Below are 6000 nucleotides of genomic sequence, written 5' to 3'. Positions count from 1 at the left end.
CCGTTTCCTTCTCCAATGCAGGAAAGTGAAAAGTGAAAGTGAAGTCGCTCAGTCATGTCCGACTCTTCACGACCCCAGGACTGCAGCCCACCGGGCTCCTCCGTCCATGGGATTTTCCAGGCAAGAGTACTGGAGTGGGGTGCCATTGCCTCCTCTGAACCTGCAGGCTTAGACACAACTGAAACTGGCTACTGAGCACAATGACTGATGATACTGAGAATCTTTTCTTGTACATATTTGCCACATTTGTATCTTGTTTAGTAAAGTATCTGTTCAAATCTTTGACCCACTTTTTTCAAATTGGGTTGTTTTTATTGTTATTAATGTTATAGTATTTATATATTCTAGATACAAGTTCTCTGTTGAATACATGATACGTGCTTTGCAAATATTTTCTCCCAGTCTGCGGTTTACCTTTCCATTTTTAATAACTGAGAATATATTAATAGAAATGAGAGCAAATGTTTTTACTTTTCTAAACCCCATATTAATTTCTTTATTTTAGAGTTTATGGGTTTTGTGTGTATTTTTTCAGTTTTAGTAAATCCAAGGTCACAAACATTTTCTCCTATAGTCTCTTCAAGAAGTTATTCTTACATTTAGGTCAGTGATCTATTTCCAATCAGTTTTTGTATATGGTATGTAGTAAGGGTTGAGGTTGATTGTTTTTTTTTTAACCAATGGCTATTCAATTGTTCCAGCGCCATTTATTGTAAAGATTAACATTTTCCCACTGAACTGCCTTGCCATGTTTGTTGAAAATCAATTGCCTCTATATGTGTGTGTTTATTTCTAGAATATTCTGTCCTGTGGACCTATGTGGTCTGCTTATAGGATCTTCGAAAAAGCAAGAGAGTTCCAGAAAAACATCTATTTCTGCTTTATTGACTATGCCAAAGCCTTTAACTGTGTGGATCACAATAAACTGTGGAAAATTGTGAAAGAGATGGGAATACCAGACCACCTGACCTGCCTCTTGAGAAACCTGTATGCAGGTCAGGAAGCAACAGTTAGAACTGGACATGGAACAACAGACTGGTTCCAAATAGGAAAAGGAGTACGTCAAGGCTGTATATTATTTAACTTATATGCAGAGTACATCATGAGAAACACTGGGCTGGAGGAAGCACAAGCTGGAATAAAGATTGCTGGGAGAAATATCAATAACCTCAGATATGCAGATGACACCACCCTATGGCAGAAAGTAAAGAAGCACTAAAGACCCTCTTGATGAAAGTGAAAGAGGAGAGTGAAAAAGTTGGCTTAAAGCTCAACATTCAGAAAACGAAGATCATGGCATCCAGTCCCATCACTTCATGGCAAATAGATGGGGAAACAGGGGAAACAGTGGCTGACTTTATTTTGGGGGGGCTCCAAAATCACTTCAGATGGTGATTGCAGCCATGAAATTAAAAGACGCTTACTCCTTGGAAGGAAAGTTATGACCAACCTAGATAGCATATTCAAAAGCAGAGACATTACTTTGCCAACAAAGGTCTGTCTAGTCAAGGCTATGGTTTTTCCAGTGGTCATGTATGGATGTGAGAGTTGGACTATAAAGAAAGCCGAGCACCAAAGAATTGATGCTTTTGAACTGTGGTGTTGGAGAAGACTCTTGAGAGTCCCTTGGACTGCAAGGAGATCCAACCAGTCCATCCTAAAGGAGATCAGTCCTGGGTGTTCATTGGAAGGACTGATGTTGAAGCTGAAACTCCAGTACTTTGGCCACCTGATACGAAGAGGTGACTCATTTGAAAAGACCCTGATGTTGGGAAAGATTGAAGGCAGGAGGAGAAGGGCACAACAGGGGATGAGATGGTTAGGTGGCCTCACCAACTCAGTAGACATGGGTTTGGGTAAATTCCGGGAGTTGGTGATGGACAGGGAGGCCTGGCGTGCTACGGTTTGTGGAGTTGCAAAGAGTCAGACACAACTGAGCAACTGAACTGAACTGAGCTATACCAGTATCACATTATAACTACAGTAAGTCTTCAAAAAGGTAGTGTAACTTCTCAGCTTTCTCTTTTTCAAGGCTAGTCTATGTCCTTTGAGTGCTTGCATGCTAAGTCACTTCAGTTGTGTCTGACTCTTTGCAACCCTATGAATGCCACGCTCTTCTGTCCATGGGATTCTTCAGGCAAGATTAGTGGAGTGGGTTGCCGTGTCCTCTTCCAAGGGATTCTTCCTGACCTTGGAATTTAACTCTCATCTCCTGTGTCTCCTGCATTTGCAGGCAGGTTCTTTACCACTAGCGCCACCCAGGAAGCCCATATCCTTTGCATTTCCACATAAATCTTATAATTAGCTCATTGATTTCTACAAAGAAACCTGCTGGGATTTTGATTAGAATTTCATTAAATTCATAGATCAACTTAAGTAAAGTGGATATTATTATAATATTAAGTCTTACAGCCCATGAATATGGTTTAACTCTCGTTTTTTAAATTTAATTTTCATCAATAGTAGTTTATACTCTTTAATATTCAGTTCTTTCACATCTTTAGTCAGATTTACCCCAAAATATTTTATTTCAGGTGCTATTGTAAAAAGTATTGTAGTTTTAATTTCACATTCTGATTGTTCACTGCTGGCATATAGAAGCACAATTAATTTTTGAATACTGTTCTTGTTTTTGGAAACTTTGCAAACTTCTTAATTCTAGTAGCTTTTTGTAGATTTCTTAGGATACTCTAGAAATTTGTCTGCAAATTTAACTTCATCCTTTCTGAATTTTATGCCTTTTATGTTCTGCTTGCCTTTTCCACTGCTTCAATACAATGTGGACTAGATATGGTAAGAGCAGACCTCCTTGACTTCTTCCTGATCTTTAAAGGAAAGTCTTCGATTTTTGATCAATAAAACTGACACTAGCATAGGTTTCTTTTGTACAAGCCCTCTATCAAATTGAGAGAGTTTCCTCTACAGGCATTCCTGGTTTTATTGCACTCTTCATTATTGCTTTGCCATATACTATCTGTCTTACAAATTTAAGTTTTGTGGCAGCCCTTTGTGGAGCAAATCTATCAGCTCCATTTTTCTGACAGCCTTTGCTCACTTCATGTCTCTGACACATTTTGGTAATTCTTACAGTACTTCAAACTTTTTCATTATTATATTGTTATGGTGATTTGTGATCAATAATCATTGCTATTATTATGATGACTCATTGAAGGCTCATAAGATGGTTATTATTTTTAATCAATAAAGCCTTTTTAAAGTAATACACATTTTTTAGACATGATGCTATTGCACACTTAATAGACTACAGTTTAGTATAAACATAACTTGTAGACACACTGGAAAACCAATAAAACTTGTATATGTGTGACTTGCTTCTTTGTGATATTTGCTGATTGCCATTGTTTGGAAACAAACTCACAATATCTCTAAGGAACACCAGTATTTCCAAGGTGCTAAGAATTTTTATCAAGAATGGATATAAGATTTCACCAAATATTTTTGGTATCTATTGAGATGATCATATTGCTTTTTTTGATATTAATATGATAAATTACTTAGAATGGGTTTGGACATATTTCACTCTCTTCAGTTTCCTGGAGAAGTTTGTAGTATACAACCGATATTACTTTTTTCTTTAATGTTTGGTGGAAGTCACTAGTGAAGCTATATGGGTATGGAGATTTCTTTGTTGGAAAGTATTTTCCCCATGTGTGTGCTCAGTCACTTCAGTTGTGTCTGACCGCGGCCCCATGGACTGCAGCCCTCCAGGCTCCTCTGCCCATGGGATTCTCCAGGCAAGAATACCAATTAATTTCTTTAATAAATAAAAACAGGGTTGTTCAGATTATCTTTGTTTAAAGTGAGCTTTGGCACTCTGTGTTTTTCAAAGACTTCATGCATTTTATCATAGTTTTATCATTTATTGGCATAAAGTTGTTGATAATGTTCCCTTGATATTCTTTTAATGTCTGTAGGATCTGTAGTTATATGTTCTGTGTCATTTCTGATAGTGGCAATTGGTGTCATTTCTTTATTTTTTCAGATCAATCTGACTAGAGGTTTGTAAGTTTTATTGGAATTCTCAAAGTCAGCTTTTGTTTCATTGATTTTCTCTATTTTCTTTTTGCTATTTTATTGATTTCTGATTTTATCTTTATTAGTTCCTTTCTTATGCATACTTGGGCTTTAATTTGTTTTTCTTTTTCAAGTTTCTTAAGGTAGAAGGTGAAGTTATGGATATGAGACCTTTCTGGTTTTCTAACATAAATATTTAAGGATATAAGTTTCCCTCTAAGCAGTATTTTAGTAACATTTCACCAATTTTGATATGTTGTGGTTTCAATTTCATTCACTATGAAATACTTTCTAATTTTCTATTAGATTTTTTTCTTTGACTCATGGATTATTTAAAAGCTTGTTATTTTCTTTTTCAAGTTTGTTATTTAGATTCCAGAATTTGGAGACCTTTTGTTATTGATTTCTATACTTTAATTTCTATATTTTGATACTTCAGTTCCATGTGATCAACAAACATATTTCGTATGTTTCAAATTTTTTTAAATGTATTGTTCCTTGGCCCACAATATCATGGTAAATATTCCACAAACACTTGAAGAAGAAATGTATATTCTGCTGTTTTGAGGTAGTGTTTTAACCCCCATAGATAGATATCAGTCAGGTCAACTAAACTGATTGTATTGTTTAAGTCTTCTATATCTTTATTGACTTTCTGTCTAATTATTCTGTCTATCATTGAGGGAGAGAGGACCTCTGAAATCTCCAAAAATAATTATAGATTTGTGCAGTTCTCCTATAAATTCTGATTTTGCTTTATATATTTTGAAGTTTTCTTATTAAGGTAAGCTATGAAAATTATTATATCCTCTTGATGAGTTAGCTTCTTTAAAATTATTAAACAACTTCCTTTATACCTGGTAATATTCTCTGCTGTGAAATCTGCTTTGTCTGATAATCATGTGGCTACTCCAGCTTCCTTTAGATTAGTGTTAGCTTGATTCATCTTTTTTTAAAAAATTAAACCTATTTGTGCCCTCTACTTAAAGTGTGTGTTCTTATAAGAAGCATATAGTTGAATCTTGATTTTTTAAAATTAAATCTGAAAATCTGTATTTTTTGATAGGCATGTTTAGACTATTTATATTTAATATGATTATTGATGAATGGAGAAGGCAATGGCAACCCACTCCAGTACTCTTGCCTGGAAAATACCATGGATGGAGAAACCTGGTAGGCTGCAGTCCATGGGGTCCCTAGGAGTTGGACGTGACTGAGCAACTTCACTTTCACTTTTCACTTTCATGCATTGGAGAAGAAAATGGCAACCCACTCCAGTGTTCTAGCCTGGAGAATCCCAGAGACGGGGGAGCCTGGTGGGCTGCCATCTATGGGGTCGCACAGAGTTGGACACGACTGAAGCGATTAGATTTAAATCTATGGTCTTTCTATTTGCATTCTGTCTCATCTGTTCTTTGTTCTCCTTTTCTCTTTTTTCTATCTCCCATTAGATTAATTGAGAATCTGTCATCTCTTTTGTTGGCTTACTTATACCTCTTTGTGGTTTTGTTGCTATTATTATTATTGTCATAAAGTTTATAATGTGTTTAGTCACTCAGTCATGTCCAACTCTTTGTGACCCCATGGATTGTAGCTCAACAGTCTCCTCTGTCCATGGGGATTCTCCAGTCAAGAATACTGGAGTGGGTTGCCATGCCCTCCTCCAGGGGATCTTCCCCACCCGGGGATCAAACCCAGGTCTCCTGCACTGGAGGTGGATTCTTTACCGTCTGAGTCACCAGGGAAGCCCAAGAATACTGGTGTAGGTAGCCTTTCTTTCTCCAGGGGATCTTCGCAACCCAGGAATCGAACTGGGATCTCCTGCATTGCATGTGGATTCTTGCTGAGCTACCAGGGAAGCCGCTGTTGTTATGAAGTTCATAATATTCATCTTTAACTTATTATGGTATACCCCCATGTGGTATTTTATCGCTTCTCTTACTGTTTTAGGTCTTTACAACAGTA

The sequence above is a fragment of the Bos mutus genome, chromosome 16 (assembly GCF_027580195.1).
Source record: "Bos mutus isolate GX-2022 chromosome 16, NWIPB_WYAK_1.1, whole genome shotgun sequence".
Taxonomy (NCBI): domain Eukaryota; kingdom Metazoa; phylum Chordata; class Mammalia; order Artiodactyla; family Bovidae; genus Bos; species Bos mutus.
This window is presented reverse-complemented; position numbering follows the sequence as displayed.